Below are 25,408 nucleotides of genomic sequence, written 5' to 3'. Positions count from 1 at the left end.
GGAGTGCGCGGTAATGAAGGGGTTCCGAGAAAATGGCTTGGATCGAAGATGCCAATAGACCCACTATCCGAGCCACTGACCTAATGGATACAATCTGCTTGTTCACAATTCACTTCAACTCTTTCTTGATTGCTCTGATCTTCTGAGTTAGGAGGAGAAGCTGGCTGCTCTGGGAATCGATCTGAAAACCCAGAAATTCGATAGATTGCGTGGGAGAGAGAATTGACTTCTGAGGATTCACCACAAATCCCAGACTCTGGAGTAAATTGATGGACCATCCGAGATGGATGATCCCCAGCTGAGGGCAGCGCGCCATGATAATGATATCGTCCAAATAGACTATTAACCAAACCCTGCACAATCTCATGGATTCCACCACTGGGCGGAAAAGCTTCGTGAAGCACCATGGTGCTGACGAAAGCCCGAAGGGAAGGACTTTGTATTCGTAACAAACGTCCTGCCAGAGAAACTGAAGGAGTCGACAATGTGGGTCTAAAATGGGCACAAATAGGTACGCGTCTTTTAAATCCATACGGACCATCCAGTCTCCTTCTTGCAAGAGGTTGCGTAAAAGATGGATACCCTCCATTTTGAAATGACAATAGATTATCCACCCGTTGAAGTCTTTCAAATTCAGGACTAACCTGGACCCTCCCCCTTTTTTCTGAACCAGGAAAAGATTGCTGATAATGCCTTGTGGACGGAGTTGCGTGGCAACAACGGCTTCTTTTATCAAGACAGAATTTATCTCGTCTGTGATAAAACACTGATCGTGTTGGGAAAAATATATTGGAGGGGGAGGAGAGTTCTGAATGGGGGTGTCGTACAGTTCTAGGTTGTAACTTTGGACCGTCTCCAAGATCCATGCATCTTGTGAGACTGTCTGCCAGACCTGTAGGAAAGATTGAATTTGTCCCCCAATCTCACTTCCGAACTCAAAACTAGGCTCACCTGCATTTCCACCATCTTTCTGGTTGCCCTGGTTACCTCCGAACCTGCCTTTTCGGAATCGGTTCTTGACTCTCCGGTAGGGGTAGAATGAGGAATTGCCGGAGTTGGGGTCTTGATACCCTCCTCTGTGCTGTTGATATTGGCCTCCTTGATAAAATTCCCAGCCAAACGACCGCTCTCTGTACCGTCCGGCCCTGGTAAAAACTGGACGAAAAGCGCATTTGAGGGACTCCTGACCCTTGTCAAGACCACTGAAGGTGGCCACAAATTTGGTTAGAACTTTTTAAAATGGTTGGCCGAATAAAAGACCTTGAGCTACGGGTCCTGCCTCCGAAGAGGAAAGTTCCGCCAGTTTGGGATCCAGCTTGAGGAGGATGGGCCGCCTCCACTCGCTGGATATGTCACAGTTTGCGTTGCCCAGCTGACACACAGCTCTTTGCGCCCATCCTATTAACTTGTCGGGCTCTATTGGCGCCCCTGACTCCTTCGCGTTGTAACCCATTTCTAAGATTTTGGTTAGCAGCCTGACAAATCCAACAACTTATCTTGACGCGACCGCCAGGCACGCTCGATGCCTTTCTTGGGGTCCTTGGAGTACTTTTTTTTAAGTAGGTCAACATGGTGGGGTCCACCCCGGGAGTGTCCGCTACCTTTGCCGCCAAATCCGGTCTCCAGCATTATGACCGAAGTCGAGCCCTGACGTCTTTATCAAAAGGCCGTCGTAGGTGTGCTTGAACATAGACTGCTACCTCCTGCGGCAGGTGCCATGCAGTGGAGTTGGGGTGGACAATGTCCGCAGGCTCAAAGGTGAGAACCCTGGGTTGCAAGGGGGTATCTACATGATGCTCCTTCCTAGTCTTCTTTGCAGGTCTAGGAGCTTCCTCTTGGTCCGAATCTTGCTTTGAGGACGAATCCCCATTTTCCCCTTGAAGGGAGTCTGTTGTGTCCTCAGGTGTAATGTAGGCATGATCGGTCGCCATGGCCCTGGTTAGGCGCGCAAAATCCTCCGCATGAGGATTGAAACTCATTTTGCCACTGGGTTTGGGCCGGGTGGACACGGCGGGAAGCCATCCCTGCTGTAGTTCATATTTGTTCAGGTGGTGCTTCAGGGGTGCAATCGCTCTTACAAGGGCTGAGTTAACAGATTGTTGCACCCCTGCGTCCAGGGCCTCCACAAGGTCCTGCTCTAAAAGAGCCTGTTGGCTCGGAATCGAAAAATTCCTCCTCATATAGGAATTTAGCCATCTTAAGAGGATAGTCGTGTATAAAGCACCAGTGGAAGGCAATTACATGAGTTATCACTCATTTTTTGGGTCCACAGAATGGACAGTCACGGGGAGAGGTACAACCCCAGGCAAGCCAGTCGTCCAAGTATTCAATTATGTGGTGGAGGGAGGGCTTATCAACCTCTCTAGGCAAGGCCTTTGCGTAATTATCCAGCCGCCAGCAATATAAAGCAGCGGTCATCACCGGGAGTACAAGTCTTATTTCAACTTTTTTTTAAATCGAAGCGCTGTTCCTGCTTTTACCAGTAAAAGGAAACTGACCGGGATTCCCGTCAAAATGGCCACCGCGGAGAACGGCCACTCGTCCCAGACAAAAGAGGACTGCGCGTCTGACTGACGCGTGTCCTCGCTCCCTGCACTCCCTCTCCACCGGGTACTGTAGCGGGCCCAAAGCTTTGCCCGGGCAGACGCTTCTCGATGAAACTGACAACGGTGAAGAACACTGGTTACGATGAGGCAACGCAACGCAAGCGCAGCCAATTAAACAATGTTAAAATACTTGCGCACAAGGCAGCATCCAAGTAAACCATAAAATAACGACTCATACACTACCACCCACTAAAGCAGAAGTAGTAAGGGGAAAGCATTTAACTGGCTGCGGAGCAGCAAAGAAAGAGGACATGGTTATCTTTGTTACACCTTATATAGGGACAGTCTCTATGGTCATGGGGCACTGGGTGCTCATGGGTTTTGTAGTTTTTTGAGATAAAGAGTTTTTATTGGCTGCTGTTAATAAAGAGCAAAGAAATTAGAAACATAATCAGAGCCTCCGGTCCTGACATAGAATTTTAAAACACAAATTGGTGGTATGTAAAACAATATTAATTGCAGACAATCTACAAAGGATAGGACATTATTGCCAACCTTAAAAAAAAAACATGAGAAGATCATTTAAAAATCTATGAGAAGAATATTTTGTGGCATTTAAGACATGGGTTTCCGCTGAAGAAGAGACCGAACAGAGTGTCATCAAAACAAACGAAGGATTGTAGTATGGCTTTGCCATTTTGTCGGCCATTTTGAAGTGGGACAATTGTAGTTGAAACATCTAATTGAAGGTAACAGCTTTTCGTTTTAGACGTAACCATGTTGCAAAAGAGACAGCATAACTGACTTCTGAGCTATATATGGAATACATTTATGCACTTAATTCAAATGTTATATCTCAAATGTATGCAGACTCATATTATTTATGCATAATTACATATATGCAGCAGTTAATATGTCAATATAGCAGACATGCTACAAATACATATATAGAGTTAACCGCACCTCCTCACTACTCCTGTAAATAAGGTTACCCTGTGGAAGACAAGATGTAAGAAACGAGTGCTCCGTCTTTAATTTGTCCCTTTTCTTTCTCTATTGTTGATCATCTGTGGATGACAGCAGGCAGAGCGTGGGCGGGGGAACGCGACTGTTACTGTAGATGGCTACTGCGTGACTCCACCCTTAGTGGTAGTCAAAGAGGAATCCATTTTAGACTGGCATCAGCTTCATTTTTGTAATATTTAAAGAAACAGACAGTGAACTCAAATCTAAGCCAAACAATAATCTTCTAAATATCTGTTTTTTTCCTTACAAATGTTCATTAAGCAGCAGTCTTTATTACTATGAGAATCCTGAACTCATATTTTGTAAAACATAGAATTTTCACTATGAAGAATACACTTTCTGTATAATATTATGATCAAAGAACCTCATTTTAGGAGTCTCAGTCGGTGCATATCTCAAACCTCTTCCTTGTCAGTGATTAGGCTGACCAAGTGCGACCTTCCAAGATGGCGGCCACTGCGGATGCCCTGCGCCTGCTCGGCGGCTTGAGACTCTGAGAGAGCCGCAGCGCAGAGAGGAGGGGGCTAGCGGGGAGCCGTCATTGACAGAGGGATCTGGAGGGACCGGCTGCACAGAACCCAGGACCGCCAGCTCTCCTGCCGCAGGTAAGGGCCGAGCCCCGGCTTGAGAATGAGTACAGACACCCTCTCTAATCTCAACCCGCCAGCCCCATCGCCTCCCTCTACACGTCTCAGTCTGTGACAGCCCCAGTAATGGTCTCTTCTGACATCGAAACGCTTGTTCAACTATTGCTTCCTAATGAAACGCATAAACAAATGAATGAACATGATTTTATTTCTTTATTTTTATTTAATCCGGTGTTCAAAATGTGTATGAAACATCTCAATCACGTGACGATTGCCAGGTCTAACCACCGTCCTTATACTGGGTATCTTAATATGATCTGGGAGCTGACCTTATGGTCTAGTTTATTTGTACCATTTCGTTTAACAACACCTGTAACACAGAAGCCCTGGATTGGAAACAAGGTCTCCTTCCGACGTGGAATCATTGGCAACGCTCTGTGAGGGTCACACTAGAGCTAAATAACCTCCAACCAGCTACTCTGGATTGATAATATCAAACATATACTTAGATTTGCATACACCGCCTTCTAATTACCCATGTCAAAACAAAGACCGCCTCTATCATGCATCATTCTTCGTCCCTTTTCTAAATACATAGCTGATAAAAACAGGGTATCATCCCTCCTGTATCAACATACCCAATCAACCATTGCCAACCCTGCCACTGAGCTTTTTTTATTTTATTTATTTATGAAGTTTTATAAAGCCAACATTTTGGTGCCAGAGTGCTTACAATGTAACAAATAGCATCAATTATACAAGGAGCAAAATAGAATCATATAGTGGAGCCCGAAGCACAAACCCTAAACAAAGTGGGGAGTGAGGGGGGTATGAAAAGATAATACAAAGATATATGTTGAAAAAAACAGCAATGAATTCAAATTGGCATGGATAGTCTCATCAGATAGGAAGATTAGTATTCACTAGTCTCATTTTTACTTCGTTTTTGAAAAGAGTGAATGAAGGGGGAAGAGAGTTCCACATTTTTGGGGCAATTCCGGAGATAGTTCTCTTATAAGTTTTTTTTTCTTTTTTTTCTCCATTATGACACTGAGATCACATTTGCAATAATCCTGCTCACAAACCAAATTTCTCCCTGATCATAAAGTCAGATAGACTTATAATCAATGCCAGCAACCAATAAAAGCTAAACATTTAGTCATCTTGACAATTGGAACATCCTTCTGTTCCCCTACATCCGGCTAATTTGACCTCTGCACCACTCGGATTCGAAATACTTACTCATTGGAATCCCCGACAGTAGCAACCACCACCAGTCATCACTGTGGTAAACTGTCAGTTATACAATCCTCAGCTTAGGTTGCTAGTTCTGGACAGTCTTTAAATTACCTGATACATTCTAGCAATATTCTTTATTTGAGTTAATTGGACTAGCAAACCTGAAAACAAGCATTTTGAAAATGAAAACTCATGATTTTATGTTCTGGCACCAGTCGTGCCCAGAAAATGTCCTCCACTATTCACACTCCACACCTCCGGAAACCCATGACCCCCAGGCCAGTCCTTTATCGTAGCCTCCAACAGTGCACCAGCAAAGACTGAGCAAACCACAAACTAACCTGACAAATATCCTGCACCCTACGGCCACTAATGTGTCCGTTGCTCCAGAACTATCTTCTCAACTATCAAATCCCCAAGACTATATCCCACATCAGATGGTTAACACCTTCTTCCACATATAGTTTTTAAAGTATCTGTTGGTCAATATATTCAATATGATTTGCACTCTTTTGGTGGGGAGGGGTGGCGATAATGTGTCTTTATTCGTGTGTGACGAAGGGCAGGGTTATTGGAAATGCTTTTGTGTTTTTATGTTATACATGTTTTCATATAATACTTGTTTGCCAGTTACTTAGTTCCCTACCTCATTTCCTTGGAAAAGTATGTGTCTGGGATTGTGAGTTTGCCCATAGTGAGTTTTCCTTATGACTGTTAGTGGTCCAATCATGCCCAATGCGCAAGTAGTATTGTGTTTGCTGTTTAGTTTCCCCATTTTTCGGTTCTAAAGTGTTTTGGGGGGAAGGGGGTTATTGCGATTTTCATGCCCAAACTGCATGAAGGTGAGGTGTTATTAGATTGACCTCTACAGAGTGATTTGTTTATTTATGCTCTGATGTAGATTGTATGTTTATAACCTGAAACAGTGGCCTGTCAATGTATCAAAATATTTTCGAATAGCATTGGCTACTTAAAATGTCCCTTTGTTTCATATTTTAATACGTGTGTGTGTGTGGGGGGGGGGGTATTCTAAATGCACGCATTACATCCCGTTTGTAGGGATGCATAGTGATCCGTAGTAAGAAGGGGTGTTTTGTTTAGCAAAGTATTTTGTTGGTTTGTGTGGTGGTCTCATAATGGGTGGTGAGTAAGTAAACGCTGCAAATCTATTTAATAGTCATGTTTTAAGACCTTTCTGAAGTGGATTTGTGTTTGTTTTGCTTAGTATTTTTAGTTGCACTGTTCATAGTCTGAGTCAATTCTCTTACGGTAGACTCTCCTAAGGTTTTGTTTTTCTTTTAAGCAAATTGATTTAAGCTTTATAGTGAGGGTGAATCTTCAGTTATGTGGTTGGATTTAGGAGTATCTGATAAGGTATTACAGTAGAAGTATTTTATTGCCTACGTATGTACATTTGAAGTAAATACGTAGTTTTTACTTAAGGTTGGAATATTTTTACATGTATATTAATGTTAATAACCACTAATGCAATCCAGGCTTAATTTATAGCTTTAAATTAATATAAATGAAAGCGTGTTTTTCACTTTAAAGTCTGTCATCAAATCAATTTGCAGAGAACAGTAGAGCACTGTCTTGTGGTATGTAGTTGCTGATATGGACCTAATTCTAGAGTGGTCGAGTTCTGTTTATCTGTTGCTCCCAATTTTAGCTTTCTGTAAAATGTTTCTTATTACAAAGCGTAAAAGAGGCAAGTATATCGCTGATTAGGAAAGCCAGTCCACAAACACATAATTTACTCTACATTTTACATAATTAGGCTGTGGGCATTTCCGAAGGGTTTTTGTAAGATTGAGCAGGTAGCAGCAGTTTTTCATGTTAGGAAAATTATGGTGAGACACGTTCATTTTGTTGAGCCTACTAGACACCGCATGTGCTGTCTGTTGCAATGCATATAGTGGCTTACCAAAACATAGAGGGGATTGGAGCCCACCCATTGCTTGTCATTGGTTGGCTTTCATTGACATTCTTTTTTTGCCTGCTTCTTATTTTTGCCCCAGCTTGTCAATCTTGTGATAGTAGCTCCCCTGGAGCATTGTCACTTTGCCTCGCTTTAATTGGCTGGCATCTCTGCTTTCTTTACTTGCTCCTCCGCAATACTTTTTACTTTCATGTTGAGCACTCCATGACACTGCATGTGTTTTTGAGTCGCCTGCCTCATGTCCTTCTCTCTTCCTGCGTTGCTCTCCTTTGCCCCCTCCCTGTTGCACTAATAAGGGCCCCATGAATACCCCCAAATGTTCTAAAAAAACAAAACAATGCTTTCTTGGAAATGGGTCCAAATGTTTCCCCCAAAGCCTGTGAAAGCGAGGCAAACGACGCCCGCCAATATTATCCAATAGAACATTCCCACACTACATGGAAGAATTGGGCAAATGGTTTGGGGCAACAATAACAAGAGTATTGCCAGTTTACCCACATGCAATAGTCGCAGGAGTGTAAGGTAAGTCATGTGCAGATACTTGAGTTGAATAAGTCGGAGTCTCAAGGAGATGACGAACACTCTGACATACTGGCACGCCTCTCCAGTCTGAAGCCTCCAGGACGATTAGCTATCCATCTCAGCATGCTCGTAGTGTTGAAAAATGATCCAAGAAGTTGAGCACTAAGGTTTTATTACATTGTAGTATGCCCCCTTTGCCAATAGGACCCATGAGAATCCCGGATTCCAATGGGCTAAATTCAGGGCATTTCATAGGGCATCTCTGTGCTGTTCAAGGGCGTGACATAGCTGTAGATACTGGAAGAATTGGTACCTATGTAGAGCTTATTTGGTTTGAAGGATTTGGAAAGATTTAATTGTGACCCTTGCCATACAGCCCCAACCATAGAGATAACATTGTTATCCCACTTTCCGAACTGCTAGGGAGTGGATGAGTTGTGCAGTCATCACCCTGTCAACAAAGGTGCCTTATGCGCGACCCTCTTTTCTCAGACAATCTATTTTGGAGCTGAGCCGTAGGTGAGTAGGCCCACTTGAGTGAGTTCTAGAAGGTGTTGAGGGATGGGGTCCCTATAGTATAGAGCATACCTATGATATTCTCTTGGCCCATGACTGCTACCTCAAGGCGAAATGCAGCGTCTTGCCAATCTCCACTCATCAAGTCATTCATTACTAGCAGTTGGGCTTCCCAGTAGTAGGCATGGACATCAGCCATGCCCATCCCTGCCTTGTTATTAAATTTAGTAAACCTTGCTTCAGAATTACATTGTTATCACAGCTGCATACGTTAAGTGCCTCTGCTCTAGGGTAAGAAAATGCATGATTTTTCTTAGCAAGCAAACACTAGTGAAGCAATTTGCTCCAACACACTTTGATCTTAATCTTGGTTTACAATAATAACAGTAGACATTTCAGTGGCAAAATCTTTCTTTTTGCCAGCATTTTGAAAGCTTACTGAGATTTGTCTTGTGGTGAAAAAGAAGAAAACAGGTGGCAGAAAGGTAAGATGAAGTAGGACTCTCGTCCCCCATACCGATGGGTTTGGTTGCAACTAAAAAAAATATGAGCCATTGCCTCGAGAAATCTACTCGCCCACCCGTTTTGGCGAGTCCTTTTTTATCAGGGCGAGCAATATTTAGGGCTTACTCGCCTTTTCTGGCGAGTTGATAAGGAACAGGTTTTCTGTTTACTCAGAAAGTGAAAAGGCAATAAAGATGCCTTTAAATCTTGTTTTTCTCTTGTCACATTTGCTCTGAGTTCAGAGACAGGGGGCAGAAGTCAGTTTACGGCTTCTTACAATTACTTTACTTTCTCTGACTAAAGCCAGTATTCTGTAAAGTAAATGTCTAACGTGCTGTACAAAGAGTGTGAAATGAAAGGCTTTAAAGTGCCAGTTTTGTCTAATACGCCGATGACACTCAAATCATGGTGTCACTAGCCCACTCAGTCTCTACATCCGCCGCCAACTTCAGAATCTGTATGCAGACAGTATCTGACTGGATGCTTCAGAACTCTTTGAAGTTGAACGGCGACAAAACTGAGATCCTGGTCTTTGGCAAGGACCAGGATATCTGGTCTACTGAGTGGTGGCCGTCTGCGCTGGGAACCTGTCCTTCTCCTTCCCAGTCAGCCAGAAATCTCGGCGTAATTTTTGACACCTCGCTGTCTATGACCCTACAGGTTAATCGCACGGTCGCAACCTGCTGGGGAGTTATAAAAATACTCAGGAGAATTCTTCACTATCTTTCTCTCCCAGCGCGGAAGCAGATAGTAGTGGCATTGGTGGGCTCCAGGTTGGACTACTGCAATGCACTCTATGCAGATGCCAACAAGGGGCTCACCCAGCGGCTACAAATTGTACAAAATGCTGCGGCCCGTTTTGTTCTAGCACTTCCCAATACTTCTTCCGCCACTATGGCCAGAAAGACTCTTCATTGGCTCCCTATTCAATTTAGGATCTCTTTTAAAATTCTTTGCCTAGTTTATAGAGCTCTGTCAGAAAGATCTACGTATCCTCTAAGCGCCTTGCTTACTCCCTACCAGCCAGGGAGAGCGCTTAGATCTGCTGAGCTGAACCTGCTGGTTGTCCCTCGAGCCAAAAGAGCACGATGGGGAGATAGGGCATTCTCCATTGTTGCACCAAAGCTGTGGAACTCTCTCCCCCATGACATTAAGACAGAGTCCTCTCTCTCCTCTTTTAAAAGGGCGCTCAAAACCTGGTGTTTCGTCAAAGCTTACCCGCAATAGTTGTATAGTTGTATAGTGGTATTTTGAACAGCTGGTACCGTTTGGTTATGCGCCTTGACGCCCATTGGGCTTAGTTGCGCCATAGAAATTGCTTTTAATAATAATAATAATAATAATAATACATTACATTTAAATAGCTTGTAAGTGAACTGTACCCATATTTCAAAATATATTTCATTAGTTATGAAAGCCCAATTTGAGAATTGTGTGATGACAAAATATTTTAATAGGATGAAAACAAATCAGAACACTTTACTTGGTGATGTGCAAATGATAAATATGTTTATTTAATTTGGTAGGTTTTATATAGCGCTAGCTCCACCCGAGGGTATCGGAGCGCTTTACATCAGCAATGGAAGCACACAATAAAAAACAATCATGGTAGTTGACCAAAGCGGGTTAAACAGGTGTTAAAACCAATAAAAAATACAGGGAATAATATAGGGAAAACAATAGTGATAAAAGGCACATATAGCAAGAGATAGAGCAGCCAGTTGCAGGAATCAGAATGTTATTGTAAATAGGAAATTTAATAGAATGTCAAGGAGGATTCAAAGGACATAGTAGGTAGTGGGTGGTAAAGTGAGGGGGAGAGGGGAAAGGGAGGCGACAAGAGGAAAATGGGGGGTGGTGAATGGGGGATGGGGGAGTAGTCTAAGGAGTGAGGAGGAGAGGTTGTCAGAAAGGAGATCCGGGATTTAGTTTCCCCAAAATGTAGTGAGCAAATAAATTTTGAGGTCTTTTTTTGAATCTGGGATAAGAGGGGGTTTGTATCGAAGGTCTTTGGGTAGGGCATTCAAAATGGATGGGGCCTCACCAGAGAAGGAGCGAGAATTTGAAGCAGCTTTTTTGCGTAGGGGGGAATGAGAAGGAGAGTGTTGGAGCTTCTCAGCGTTCAAATACAGCCAGCTTTTTAAAGGACAGCTGCCTACTCTTAAAAAAGAAAACTTAAACGTAATATATATATATTTTTTAAACACATCCTGTTTTTCTTTACGGAAACTGGCTGCATTACAAAAAAACATTGTTTTATTAAAAAGCAATCGCAAACATGGTGGTCTGCTGAGTCCAGCAGACCACCATCCTTGTGATAGCTGCAATTCTTAATGGGTTGCAAACTGCGACCTGCCTCATTAATTTTCATGAGGTAGGTCTACTGCGACCCCGTTAGGAATCTTTATTTCCTACTTCTAGGGTTTTGTACATTAGGACTTATTTCCTAATTGCTCTTCACTAAGAATCGCAATCTGCATATGGCCCCATATAAAAAATTTTTTTTTTAGATAAACAGGCCAGCATTTAATAACCTGCAAATATTATTTTGTCTGTTTATTTGAATCTATTTTAGACCTCCTTACACAATCCCTGACCCACCCAGACCCTCTACCGCCACCCTGCTGGCATCAATGCGGCCCTCGGTCACACCACAGACCATACTTTGTGGCCCCATGGTAAATGTTTGCGAGTACCCATGTTTTATAGTTAGAAACAAGAGGTTGCGTCCTCAGACAGAATTCATAAGGCCAGCTGCTCCGTAGGAGATCAAGCATGAAGAGGGAGGGGTGAAGGAGCGGGAAAAGCATGCAGCCAACAAGCAGCAGGCTTGCATAAAAAAAGTTCTACACAGAAGCGGTTGAGCACAGTACTTTGGCTACGGGAACTGATAAGAGCCCCTTTTAAGCTATGTTAAAAATAATAGATTTCACAAGTACACTGCAAGCAAAACCTAAAATGTTTGTGCATCAGTTAGTGGGGAAAAATATACAATGCTGTGATGGCTTAGTCACTCCACCCAAATATTTAAGTCACTGATGACTATTATATTGGCAACAGACAGTTACTGAGAGAAGAATAGTCCTGCACTAAGTTTCTAAATTAAAAGTCCACAGTCAGCAAGTACAAAAGAAGAATTGTAATTGTTTTATGGTCTTTGACCACAATGTTCAAAAGAGAAGGATCAGAACAACAACTTTTAGGTTCAAGATGCGGACACTCGCTAACCTTTTGGTGTTTGTTTTTGGTTTGTAATATCCTTGCCACCGTCCCATCTATTTGCTTTTGTACCATGCTACATTTAATTCTCTTCTGATGTTAACTGGCTGACCCAGGATGCATATCATCTTTATACAATGAATCTAAGTGCAAAGAGGTAAGTCGAAAATGTAATCTACATCCGCCCCCACAGAGTGAACAATACTAAGGTCCCATGTCATTCTATTTTTTCACCCTTTCTGGTGATAAATGAGTTACTGTGTAAGCGAGAGACGGGTTTGAGAATTGAGAAATCTGGTGCTTTGTGCAGTGCTCAATCTTAAATTGCCCCCAGATTATTAGGTGACCAAAGTGCCTTAAAATCTTATAAGCCTACAATATAACGTTTTTTAAAACTCTTTTTATTAAACAGGCCCATGAGGTACATCAGGACAGAAGGTGTGCACATGCATTTCATCGGTCATTTATGCGGCCTCTTGTTACATTATGCCAAAAGAAACAAAACAGTGGTCACTATGGTACACACAAGGCGGGTGACATTACAAATCGACTTTATTCAAGTATGGGTCGGTGAGCCTACAATATAATTTTGACCTTTTTATACATTTCTCCAAATTGACCACATAGTAATATATATATAAAATTTACAAGTGCTTTATTTTAACTAACGTCACTGTTGGTCACGATATGGCGTGAGATTTTCAGCTAAAATGGTTGAGTAGCATGTATACGCTAAAGTAGCATGTAAGCAGTATCAGACCGGCATAGGAAAGCCATTAGTTCTGGTTTTCACTGCCAGCCTTTTGGCTTTGTCATTGTTTTTTTTTTATTTGTCATGGTTTTTGCTAAGCTTCACTGTTGGGGAAGCTGCCGGGCCCTTGTCAATATATATAAAAAAAATTGACTCAAAGAAAAAGGCACACATTGCTTTTGTAATCCCTGGCACTGCAGGGAGTTTGTGTGGATGTGCTTTTTGTGAAAAGGCAGAACGCAGTCACTCACACTGAAGATAGGCAGTTGCAGAAGTGAGTTTACCTTTTGGCCCATACTGTATTGTACAGTAGTCATTCCTTACAACTTTTTGAAATAGTTTATAAACCTTGGTAAATACTCTCGAGTGTTTTGGTCTTATCCGGACTGCAGGCCATGCAGGGGTTAAAGGGTTCCCAGGATTAGGGTATTTCCCAGGCGCGTACCCTTCTTGCATATGCCTCGTCTGCTTTTTATGGTGTGTGCCTTCTTAAAGTCAGTCACTTCGAAGTCAGTGTTGCAGTCAATAGTTGTGGACTTCTTTCTTTCACACCTGTGTTGTGCTCTAGCAGTGTTCCAGATCTTGACATATTAAGAGTCTGAGACATATATGATTGCACGCCTGGAGCAGCCCTGACTGTAACATAAGGGATGCCACTAATAGTCAGTGTAGTGTACAGCAGACTAGTCAGAGGCTCTAGGACTAGAGCAGAAGGCAGCAGCAAAGGCCAGTATCCCCTGCCTAGTGGCCAGCTGAAAGAAACCACAGTGTGTGTCTTCCCTGGTGGACACAGCAGATTGGTGAAAAACAATTATCAATTTCACATTGTGTGAGTGTTCATCAAAGCTATTTATCTCCATGAACATATGTGACTCCAGTCTATTGAGTCAAACTACCTTTCTTCCTGCAGGGACACAACCAATAGAAGGTCTCTGTTAAACCAGGTAGTAAGGTTGGAAAAAAAGTGGGCCTGATTTGAACTCCAAAATTGTGACTGGAGGGCTGACAGTGAGATAAATACTAGGGCATGGCAGAAACCCCATTGAAACAGGAGCTTGGTCCCTTCTGCCCAAAGGGTCTGCATGTACACAATTCATCCCTTTCCATATAGTTCTAGAATTCCACCTCCAGTCTCATATCATCCCATCCCTCAGCCCCCAATGCAAACCAGAACGAGAGATCAAACCACTGCACGGAAGGCACGTTTGTTACATTTGGGCTAGTGAAGCCTGTCTTAGGCTTTCAGTGCTTCAGACCTGATAGTAGGCAGCCCAGGTGGCTCTTCCGTCAATGCCTCAATGGCTTAACTATAGATTACTCTGGCTTTATCAGTAGTATGCCATCCCTGAACAACATCTCTCTCTCAATTCCCTATCTAGTCTTTGTCAAAACCTGACCTTGGTGACTGAGTTTCTCCTGGACTGCTTTTGTGAGTTGTGGCCTGATGCATCTGATGCTAAAAGGAAAGGAATACTACCTAGAAGAGGTCATGTATGCTACTCTTTATAAAGGTTGTGATCCAGACTGGGCTGCATTTAGTCTCTTTCATCACTGAGTGGATCCAAATGTGCCGCAGCGACAATTCTTTATCTGACTTGTAAGATGCAGTGTGAGCAAGAGGCTGTCGTTGGACAGTAAAAGTAGCATTTAGGGTTAAGAGGAAGACCTAAAATAGTGTTTTTTCCGTTATCTGACTCAAAGGAATCCTGTTTCTGCTGGTCTGGAAACACTGATGGTCCTCTAATGAGTAAAACAACGGGTGTCTCCTTAACGTGGAAAGGTTTATGTATGGTCAGAGGATCTCACATGTTTACTGTCTGCAGACAGAACTGAAATGGGAGCTTTAGTTTCAAGTGGTATTCTCCCAAAGAGGGATGAAATAAAGGAACTCCATTTATTTGCAGGGCGTAGCATTATAAGAGTTGGAATTCTCCTTATAATCCTGCAGCAAATAACTTTAAACCTGTATTTGTCTAAACACTGTGTGGCCCAGTGCCGGGACCTTCTCTTCTGGCATCACTGCCTCTTAACTGAAAAGGCCATTGTTATCCGTTTGATTAAGAAATCTTTGTTCCATGCTACTGTGCTTGCTCATACTCCTCACTACACTCTCTCACCCCCTCACCATCTCCGAGTCGACGGAGAAAGCTTTACTTAGTCGAGTCCAAGACTCCATCCCATCTGCTTTTCTGTCTAATTTTGGGAACCGAATTGGTGTGGTAGGTGATGACAACCAGCAGTTGTATGCTGATGAATGTGGTGTTCCAGGTCATGTTCTGTTCCGTAAGCCACTTGAATCAAGTTGCAGCTAAACCAAAACCTTACTGTTATGAGACTGTTAGTCTTAGAAAGGTTTGCCCATGTGTCTGCTGTGTGGAAACTATTACACTGGTTTCGTGTGAAGTAAAGGGTGCCTTATAAAGTTCTGTGAAAAGTGTAGGGTCTGCCATGGTTGGCTGACCCTGCGCTACTCATGTCCTCAAAACAGATCTGCTAAGCACTGTACTACAAGAGGTCTTCGGTACAACTCTCACGTTCTGTTGCTAATCCCTTGCATTATTCTGTCCCACTGTGGACAGGGCTCTCTCCTATACAGAGCTCTTATGTTATGAACTTCTGGTGTACCTGCAAAGTACCCAGAACCATCTTGTATTTAGGAGGGCCCAAAACACACCCATATTCTGCTCTCTGATACATTTTCCCTCTGTATTTGTGATAGAATCGGTTCTTTCAAGCACCAAGATGCTATTTAAGTGAACCAGCGCTCTATAAATGAAAAATGATGATGTTTGGGCCCCAGCAAAAACAAAACTGGTGTTTAGAATGCACGGCACGATACAGCTCACAACCATCCTTCCTGCATCCACATTTCAGTATTGCCAATCAGGTCAAAACCATGGCTGATCCAGGTCTATGCTACTTATGGTCTGCAAAACTAAGACTGGAGAGTGGTCTTTTTTGGTGCAGGACTTTCCTGGTAGGATGCCCCTCAAGAATCGCTCTTCAACAGGCAGACTACCAAAGTCTTGTTGCAAGGTAGGGACTGGGCCTCTTCTCACTGGTATGGCAGTACCTACTGCACCATCTCACTATAAATGTCCATACAGCGTAGAAGCCATAGGGTGCTAGTTAAACTTTACAAACCCACAGACCAATTTAAGTAAAAGTGAAAGGATAAGTATTATGGCTTCACAGGCACAACACTTTGCTTCTGATTGGCCTTTTACCAACAATACTTTTTTTTCTCTTTTGCAAGAGGAAATTTGGTGACAAAGAATTCCTATGGGAGTGTCTGTGGAGACCTGGAGGGTGACCATTATATTAAAAGATTTTTATTTTTTATATATATATTTAGTTATTACCGTTTTGCAAAATAGAAATCATCCAATACAAAGCACAACGGTTCAAGACCAGAATCTTTACAATTGCAGTGTAAATACAGCAACTCCCCCAGGTCGTTTCGAATTTCAATTAAACACCATATGCATCTCGTTCATTGTTGGTGGGGAAAGGTGCCCGGCGGAGGCAAGCGTCCCATGTCTAAAAGACAAGTATCCTACACAAATCACGTAGAAACCGAGGAGGAGGGCGGGGGGATCCACCCACATTCACTACCACCATCACAACTAGGCACCCCTAACACATGCCTCATCTTCTAATCTAGGCCATCGTTGAGCCGGGAGGGGCGTCTGGGGTGCTGTCCTGCAACTGGCCAGCTATGTCAGGTCAGCTAGGTACACCAGCACTAGGAAACACAGGGCAGGAAGTGTGCGATAACCTGCCAGAGGTTGAGGCGGCAGCAACACAATCTGTCCAGCTGACTGAATATGAGAAAGCCGTGAAATGGAGGGAGATACAGTTCACCGAAGCACCAAGTGTGATGGTAGAAAGACATGGATTTTATATGAGGAAGCAGCAAGAGCATGAAACCATTAAGGAGTATATTGCACGTTTGTGTATATTAGCTGCATCCTGCGATCTGGAGAACTGATGGATATTTATCTAAGGAATCAGTTTGTTTTCCATTGTTTTTTCCGCAGTAAATCTGGCGTTGAAGCACACTGGGGAGGCACTCGGCCTCTCCAGTGGGGCCCGATGATGAAGCATGTCACCAACCAGGTTGGTGAGTGAGGGCTTTCCATACATACCTGAGTGGGGTTGTGTATCCGTTCCATATCTTTGCTCCTTTCTGTTAAATAAGCTTTATTTCTGGACACTCTTTTCTTGTTGAAATACGTATAACCTGGGACTAAGAGTGTTTCCGTATTCTCCCTACCTCTTTTTGTTGATTTTTACTCCTTATGTTCTGTCAGCAATTGAGGGATTGCACCCGCCGCCTTGACCGACGCCAACTCCGCAGTCAAGGAACTACACCGCTGGGTCAGACCAGCTCGTCATCCTCCACATCCCCGCCAGACAACGCCCCTTGAAAGCCACTTGGTTCACCGCCGACCTCCAAGAAGCCAGACGGTCCTGCAGACATCTCGAAAAATGATGGAGAAACAGCAAAACCACTGAAGACCAGACCACCTACAAGAACGCCATGACAGGATACCAACAACTCATAAGATCTGCCAAGAGGACCTTCATCCAGAACAAAATCCTCACCAACTTCAGAAACTCTTCAGCATCATCCAGCAATTCACCACACCCCCCAGCGAAACCACAGACGCCACACCCTCCCGGGACCTCTGCAATAAGCTCAGCTCCTACTTGCACCTGAAAATCAAGGCCCTCTACGACAACGTCAGCGAACAGACTCCAGAAACCACCCTTCCCTCCAGCGACAACAGCCAGTCCACCATCACCGCCTGGACCCCAGTCACCACCGAAGATACCACCACGACCATGAAGAGCACTCACTCAGGAGCCCCCACGGACCCCTGCCCGCCGCACATCTTCCACAAAGACGCCGCCATATCGCCCGAGCTACGATGCACCATGAACGTCACCTTCGAATACGGCTCATTCCCCGATGACTGGAAATGCTCAGAAGTCAAGCCCCTCCTCAAGAAACCTTCTGCAGACCCGACGGACCTGAAGAGCTACTGACCTCTCTCTCCTTCCCTTTGCGGCCAAAGTCACCGAGAAGATCGTCAAAGCCCAGCTGGCAAACTGCATCGAAGAGAATGCCATCCTCGACTCTTCCCAATCCGGATTCCGTAGTAACCACAGAACCGGGACTGCCCTCCTCGCTGCCGCAGACGACATCTGCACGCTCCTCGACCAAGGCCACACGGCAGCCCTTATCCTGCTGGACCTCTCCGCAGCCTTCAACACAGTCTATCACTGCACTCTCGCAGCCACAACGATGGCATACAGGGAATCTCCCTCGACTGGCTCCGCTCCTTCCTCGCCAGCAAATCCAAAGGATCAGACTCCCGCCTTGGCTCTCAGAACCCACAGGGATCAACTACGGAGTACCCCAAGGATCATCGCTCCATCACACGCTTTTCAACATCTACATGGCCCCCCTCGCTGTCATCGTCCGAGAGCATGGACTCCGCATAGTATCCTACGCCGACAACACCCAGCTCCTCCTCTCCCTCACGAAGGACCCCAAAACCACCAGGCTTGGCTTCCAGGAAGGAATGAAAGACATTGCAGCTTGGATGAGCAGCAGCTGTCTGAAACTCAACTCGGAGAAGACTGAAGTCCTCGTCCTTGAACCCACCACCTCAACTTGGGACAACACCTGGTGGCCCACCACCCTCGACAACCCCCCACGGACCACGCTCGGAACCTCTGCATCGTACTCGACTCCTTTATCACTATGACATGCCAGATCAACGCTCTTGCTTCCCCCTGCTTTAACATCCTCTGCAAGACCTTCAAGTGGATCCCCCTGTAGCCAGAAAGACTGTCACCCACGCACTCATAACTAACAGACTGGGCTATGGAAACTCCCTCTACGCTGGAATCAACAAACCCCTGCTACGCAAACTCTAGACCATCCAGAACACCGCACCCAGACTCGTCCTCAGCATCCCACGACATGAGCACTTCACCCAACACCTGCAAGGCGTCCACTGGCTCTCCGTTGTGAAGAGAGTAACCTTCAAGCTACTCACCCACGCCTACAAATCTCTCCACAACACCGGACCCAAATACCTAAACAAAGGAGTCTCCTTCCACGTACCCAAAAGAAACCTCTGCGACCTCGCCCTGGCGGAAACCCCGCGAATCCCCAGAACCAGAGCGGGTGGAAGAGCCTTCTCCTACATCGCGGCTAAGGCCTGGAACAAGCTCCCAGTCAACATCAGACGCTCCCCTACTCTGCACGCCTTCAGGAAGAGCCTCAAGACCTGGCTCTGCGGCTGACCGGAGCTGCATGCCCCCACCCAACCCCCCCCCCCAGTGCCTTGAGACCCTCACGGGTGAGAGGCGCGCTTTAAACCCCTTGATTGATTGATTGATTGGTGTAGTAGTTGACGAGATGTCTTAAATAGTACCAATTATTTCTACACCTGTCAATAAGCCCTTCCATGCAGTGTAACTCATCACCCAGTAGAGCTGCGTACAAACCTGCTAGATAGTCTCGCAGGGCTAGATTGATCCCTGTTAGACCAATCAACATCGTCCATTAAAAGATTTGTAATCTAATAAACCTGTACTTGCCATGCTTGAGGTTAAAGGCTTTTAATTTAATTCACACATCGATTATTCACTGTAGGCCTGCGGTTCAGCTCCCCATTAGACGAGCTCTTGTTCCGATGGCTGTAACAAGGTGATTTAAAATATAACCCCACGAATGGACCAGTGTATGGCCATAAGTCCCCTTGCGCTCCTGGAAACCAGAGCTAAAGTTTTATCAAACCCATACCATATCCGAAAATCCTGAGTCTGGGACATCATGGTTGTTTTCATTGGTGGTATGCACATTTCAACTTGCGAAAGGATTCATGTTGGCCAAAACGCGTCATGTAAACGACAGAGTAAAAAGTAAGCGAGAGAGAGAGAGAGAAAATGCATAACTATTTCTCTTTTTTGTTTTGTTTGAGGACCAGGCAGGAAACTGCTGCTGACCCCGTCCCCTTAAAAAATGTGTTTTCGCACTAGTGAAATGTTACTTTTTTATTTATTTCTTGATCCGTCTTGGATCAATAAAAAATGGTGCCGGCGCCATATTGTAGGCACGCGCAGAGATATGGAGACGCAGCAAGGTTTGTGTGATGACGCAAACACACATACATCATCATGCATGTGCGCACTTTCGAAATGACACCTAGCCTTTTTAAAAAAAAAAATCTTGTTCTATGTGGGCGAATACTGCACATCATTGGGAATGCCAGTTGGTTCAAAAGGCGGAACATATTGGCTTTGCCAGTGCTTGCTGTTGATTGCAAGAGATGAGGGTGTTTTTGGGCCTGGCGATGCTTTGAAAAACACTTCAGCTGGTCGGCTTTTTGATACTGGACATTTTGAGTTTCCTGCTGGAAGATATGATGCTGCCAAGGGGCGGGTGAGAACTCTTTGTGACATCCAGGAGGCCTTCCTTCGATAAAATGCAGAGCCAGCAGCCTCCTTGTCGTAGCGCCTCGGCTCTGCATCTAGGCGCAGGCAGGAGGAGCAGGGTTAGGCAGAGGTTGAGGCTGGCAGCCTCCTTGTCGTAGCGCCTCGGCTCTGCATCTAGGCGCAGGCAGGAGGAGCAGGGTTAGGCAGAGGTTGAGGCTGGCAGCCTCCTTGTCGCAGCGCCTCGGCTCTGCATCTAGGCGCAGGCAGGAGGAGCAGGGTTAGGCAGAGGTTGAGGCTGGCAGCCTCCTTGTCGCAGCGCCTCGGCTCTGCATCTAGGCGCAGGCAGGAGGAGCAGGGTTAGGCAGAGGTTGAGGCTGGCAGCCTCCTTGTCGCAGCGCCTCGGCTCTGCATCTAGGCGCAGGCAGGAGGAGCAGGACGAGGCAGATGGCAGTGGGGAGAGCGCTTCCTGGTGGCGGGTGCACGTGGGGTCAGAGTGCGCGCTGCACGCTGCAGTCAGGTGACAGGTCAGCTGAGGGGAAGGCAGCTGCCTCCACACACACACACCGGCCCTGTGACTCAGGCCTCTTATCGTCGACGTCAGAACCCTTTACCATTTCAGTCCCGAGATCTGCTGCATGCCTGCACACACAAAAGACACACGCGTGATTCCACCGGAGCACTACTAACACACGCTCTTTATTACAGTCATGGTAATGGAAGAGCGGATCGAGGCAGAACTGGGACAGACTGCACTTTTAATCGCGCTCCAGACATGCTTGTTCATCGGAGTTAAGACTGGTTGTTTATAACATTATGGCGTCGATTCACGGGACTTTACCTGCCACCTCGGACCTCTGTTCGAATCTCATTCAGTTTACAGCATCACAGCTGTACTCCCGGGCCGTGTGCAGCATGCTAGTTAAGATATCAGCTGTAATCTCATTCATTCATTCATTCATTCATTCATCAGTTCACAACATATATTTGTTGACTTTAAAGCAGTTCCTGAAACGTTCGACAACAACAATCACTCCAAAAAGTCGCACGACCATCCCATGGAAGCACCAGTGCTTGTAAACTGCCAAACCCTGAAGTGGATTTAACTTTGATGAACAACCGCTCACACTTTCCTCCAACTCGTGCGTCTACAGCACAAATCACAGGCTTCATTCCTTCTGAGGCCAATGAAACGAGTCTATTAAGCTGGGTTAAAACACCTGCTGCTTACAGCGCCCCCAAGATGCAACACTCGCCCCCTTCACAGATCTGGGTTGAATCCATCATCATTCTTTAGCTCACTTTGCCACCTCAGTTCAGACACAGCGATATGCAAATCAGTCTTGACCCTGTGCCTCATGGGAACAGTCCAGCCCGAACTGCCAAGCCAGGTCTTCCCTGGACCGGAAACAAACATCCGCTCCTATGATGCTTGTTTCCGATCCAAGGAGGACCTGGCTTGGCTGTTCCGGCTGGACTGTTCCCATTGGGCCATTTGGCACAGGGTCAAGACAGATTTGCATATGGCTGGGTCCAAACTGAAATGGCATGGTGAGCAAAGGAAGGATGGATTTAGGCCCAGATCCCTTTACTGTGGTGAATGCATGACATTGTTCTGCATTCTGTCCATCAATTCATTGTTCTTTTTGCACATTTATCCAATGGCAGTGAACCAGTGGAATTGACCAATACTCATGTTATTTGGAGCAACTGTCTTAATAAATGCACATTTACTCATGTTGTTTGTAAATATCACCTGAACACCGAGAGCAATATAGAACCCTATATATAACACGTCACCCTTTACTATGTTTACGTCTGGAGTTTTAACAGTGCAGCTATTGCTAGTAATATACATAGAGTGGGATTTTGATCCACACCTTTCAACTCTCTGCTTTCTTCACCAAGCCTCTTTCAGGCATTGACCTGAGGCTTTGTTGTTCAGGTCCTGGCTAAGCTCTGCAGAGTATTTACCTCTCACCTAATGCTTTTGGCTGTTTGAAGGAACTCTCGTACTTCCACATGAGTTCTTGCTCTGAACTGCAAGAGGAATTGTTTTCCGACTGCAGGGCTCTCTCCTGACTCCCTCCTGTTGGTCTCACTCTAGCCTGTGTTAACACATTAGACCCAGATCTATTGGCTTTGCCAATGGCTGTTTAGATTACGTATTTATTTTGTGAGGTTTCGTTTGTGAAATGTGTTTTTATTTTAAACAACGAAATGTTTATTGAAAACTGTAAGTAAAATACTGGATTATGCATTTTATTGTAATGAGAAGAGAACATTTCTTCGATTCTTGAAGTTGTTTTCTGCAATGTGCAACTAACAATGGGCATCCACTGTAGGTTTATTGTGCAGGTTTTGTTTGCCTCTCGTGAATGGAAAGTTGATTTAACAAGTGAAAACAGTACATCAGTGTTTGGGGCTGTCACTATAATGATGAAACCTGTATGTTACAGTAACTCGTATAATTTATTTTTTAAATTAAATTTGTTTACTTAGTTTTCGGAACAATACAAAACAAAGTAGTGCAGCTTTGTATTATTAAGTACTTACACAATATTAGTGAGGTAGTCATGGGGACAAAATCTTCACAGAAGAGGGCAAAGGAAAAGGATGGAAGGATGGACCAATATCAGGCATCCACATATTTTCAGGCGCTACATGTGGGAATAATGCAAACAGCTGAACTATTCGTATGTCACTTATATCATATTTTCCATAATTGACAGGTCCCTGTGAATTGGTTTTAAGGTCAAAGCCTACCAGACAGCCTAGCTGTCTGGTTTGCTGAAGACATCTTGGGGACATTCAGAAAAAGTTCCTGAAAATGAATTTATCCATTGCTTACCATTGGCTTTGTTGTTTGTAACTCACATTTGCTTGCTTTCTGGTTGCAGGCTTGATCTGTTTTAGGCTGTCCAACTTGAGTTAGTCCATCCTGTGGATCATATCCTATTTACTGCATCCTTCCACTACTTTCTATCTCTAAACAGGCCTTTACATTTTGTTGTTATTATTATCCATTATCTTGTCACATTTGGTGCAAATTCAAAGACGGAGGTCAAATGTCCGGCGCTGTCCTCCAAGGGAGCTTAGTGTTTACTTTTCTTTCTCTGACTTCAAAGTGAGAGGATTTATGTCAATATCATTCTGGGTACCCATTTGAGACGAAAGGCTGTAGGACATTATTTTTTCTTCCACACAATATTTAAATGTCTCTACGGGAACTGTGCAAATATTTCAGAGTATATCAGATTTAGGAAAGCACAAATGAAGCACATTTGTTTTGTAATTGTGAAGTATGGATGAAGCAAATATTTTAATGCGATCAAATCAATACATTTGGTGATTGCGTTTCCAGACATTGTTTGTGCGCTGAATTGTTTTATCAGTAACACTGTATGTCTGCACAAATGTAATGGCCATTTCAATTAAAAATGTGCTGTCTGTATTGGCAAATTCCACTCTACGCCACTCTACACCAGTCCACTATGCAACAGTCCATGACACACTACAATACTTTACTCCCCTCTCCACTACTCCACTCTACAATACTCTATGCCACTTTCCTCCACTTTGCTCCACTCTATGCCACTTTATTTCATTCTACGCTGTCACTCCACTTAACAACACTCTACGCCCCTCCACTCTGCAACATGACACAATATTCCCCTCTATGTCCCTCCCATCTAGACTCCTCCCCACTATGCCCCTCCCCTCCAAGACCTTCCACAACACTGACACTTTCCTTCACTCTGAATAGTCTACTCTACAACCCTCTATGCCCCTCCACTCTACGACACTCTACTCCTCTCTACACTACTCCACTCTATGACGCTCACATTTAGCCATGCTGAACAGCAGCCATGCTGGTGTACAACATGGATAAAACATATTGGCAAAGCCAATAGCCCTTGCATAAGCGAGACCTTTTGGGTTTGCCAATACTTGTTATACTCTTGTATTTTGTACAATGAACGCAGCCAAAACAGGGGGGGCGTGGCTAAGCACGCAATGGCGACGGACGCTTCTGAGTAGAGCTCCGTGAACAGCTGCCCTTCCCTGAGCCATTTCTCCGGCATTTTCAGCTGTGGCCGCCCGGAATTGGCAGCGGACCCCTCCGGGGCCCACCGCAGCACTCTGGGCGAACTTTCAATTCCGGGCACCGACGGGGCCGACCCCGACCTTTCCTGTGGCCCTCCTGCGGGTCTGAGCGCCGCCTGGCCGGCGGGGCGACCAGGGCAGCCCGAGGCTTGGGCCCAGCGTGCAGGCCCAAAAGGACCACCCGCGCAGCACTGCCAGGGGCTCACGGGCCGCCACTGCCGCAACGGAGGACTGCGCAAGAGGTCCGGCGGCCACCCCGCACAGCTACGGGACACCTGGGGCGGCGCTGGCCGGACGGCGAAACGGGCGCTCCCCGCCCATACTGCGGCCTTCACGCACCTGCAGCCTCGGACGGAGGTGAGGCACACCCGGGCCCCCGCTTGGCGCACCCACAGCTGTAGGGAGGCGGGGAGCGACCCGGGAGAGACACGGGGAGTGGTGGAAGCCCCGGCTGGACAGAGGTGAGACACACCCGGGCCCCCACTTGGCACACCCGCAGCAGCAGGAAGGCGGGGTACAGCCTGAGAGAGACGCGGGCAGTGGCGGGAGCCCCGGCGGACCCCGGCCCTCCCCTGGGACACCGCTCCGCAGCTAACGACACCCGGGGGGCCCACTGACCTCCCACAGGCACTAAGGAGTAGACGTGGAGCGGCCGCCCCCTGGCCCGACACTGAGGACTGGAGCCCCCCGGCCTGGGAGCCGCTCCGGAGTCTGAGCGGCTGCCCCCCCCTGCACCGGAGACACACGGAGGGGCCCTTGTCGTCTCCTGCCTGAGGAAACCCGGGGCACACGTGGTGGGGAGACCTGACCTGGAGGGTGACGCCCGGACCCCAGGGGCGCGCTCGCTGCACGCATCGCCCCGGCCTCCGCCGCTACCGGACCGACGGAGCGCAGCCCAGGGGTGGCGGGGCGCGGGCCCGCCCGACAGGCCCCCCCCCAGACACGACAACGACGGCCCTGATTGAAAAGGCGGCTGCTGACCACTGAACCCCCCGCCCAG

At 45.8% G+C, this 25,408-nt stretch overlaps 1 protein-coding gene across 2 annotated transcripts in view; it reads left to right on the top strand.

Annotated features, from left to right (window-relative positions):
- The first annotated feature begins 4,001 nt into the window (after window positions 1–4,001).
- ATP6V1A (ATPase H+ transporting V1 subunit A) overlaps window positions 4,002–25,408 on the top strand; it is a 266,273-nt gene continuing 244,866 nt past the window's right edge. The window contains exon 1 of one of the 2 annotated variants that reach the window (XM_078656668.1): window positions 4,002–4,177. The gene's annotated coding sequence lies outside the window, so the exon portion shown is untranslated. The remainder of the gene's footprint in view (window positions 4,178–25,408) is intronic. The other variant, XM_078656664.1, reaches the window with a different exon arrangement.

This window comes from Lissotriton helveticus, chromosome 8 (genome assembly GCF_964261635.1).
Source record: "Lissotriton helveticus chromosome 8, aLisHel1.1, whole genome shotgun sequence".
Taxonomy (NCBI): domain Eukaryota; kingdom Metazoa; phylum Chordata; class Amphibia; order Caudata; family Salamandridae; genus Lissotriton; species Lissotriton helveticus.
This window is presented reverse-complemented; position numbering and strand designations above follow the sequence as displayed.